This window comes from Sinocyclocheilus rhinocerous, unplaced genomic scaffold, assembly GCF_001515625.1.
Source record: "Sinocyclocheilus rhinocerous isolate Xijiao unplaced genomic scaffold, SAMN03320098_v1.1 scaffold2055, whole genome shotgun sequence".
Classification (NCBI taxonomy): Eukaryota; Metazoa; Chordata; class Actinopteri; order Cypriniformes; family Cyprinidae; genus Sinocyclocheilus; species Sinocyclocheilus rhinocerous.
Window position 1 is genome coordinate 368,555 of NW_015624297.1, and position 677 is coordinate 369,231.

Below are 677 nucleotides of genomic sequence, written 5' to 3' on the forward strand. Positions count from 1 at the left end.
ACAGAGCCGTTGTTCACTGACGAGCTGCGCAAAAAATCGCGCGAATATGAACGTGGTTTTGCGCAGCTCGTCAGTGAACAACGGCTCTGTGTAGTTAATGCTGCTCAATGTGAAAGCACACACGTGATGGAGATTTACCGCTGATTACAGAACCGGCTTTTCTGACAAGATGCGCATTAAATATCGCATGCGATTTATCGTGCAGCCCTAGTGCAGAACAAATGATGCTCCAGTGCACCGTGGCATTCTGCTCTGTGGCATTCAGAATGCTGCAGTCACAATATGTACAACTTCTCTTTGCTTAAATGTTTTAGCTTCAAAGAGTTTTTGCTGTATTGAATCAGAGGGATTGCAGTAGTGGTCATTTCTCTGTCACTTTTCACAATTCATGACACAGCTGTTTAGTTGTTTTGGAGTTTCAGCATTTGTAAAACTTAATGTGTGGTTTTTCACTTTCTTACTATGATTCAAACTTAAGCGATGGGGTTTTCTTTAGAAGCATAATGCAGGCTAGTTTACACGTACTTGTAGTAATGTGCACTTGTATTGGAATTGTGGCTTTCTGTAGGAGCAGACTTTGTGTTAAAGCGAACTGTCAGACTGCATGTCCCAGTATTGTTATGCACAGTTGACATTCCAGTTTTTGTCTTTTGTTACTTTTGCAGTGTGTTTGTCCA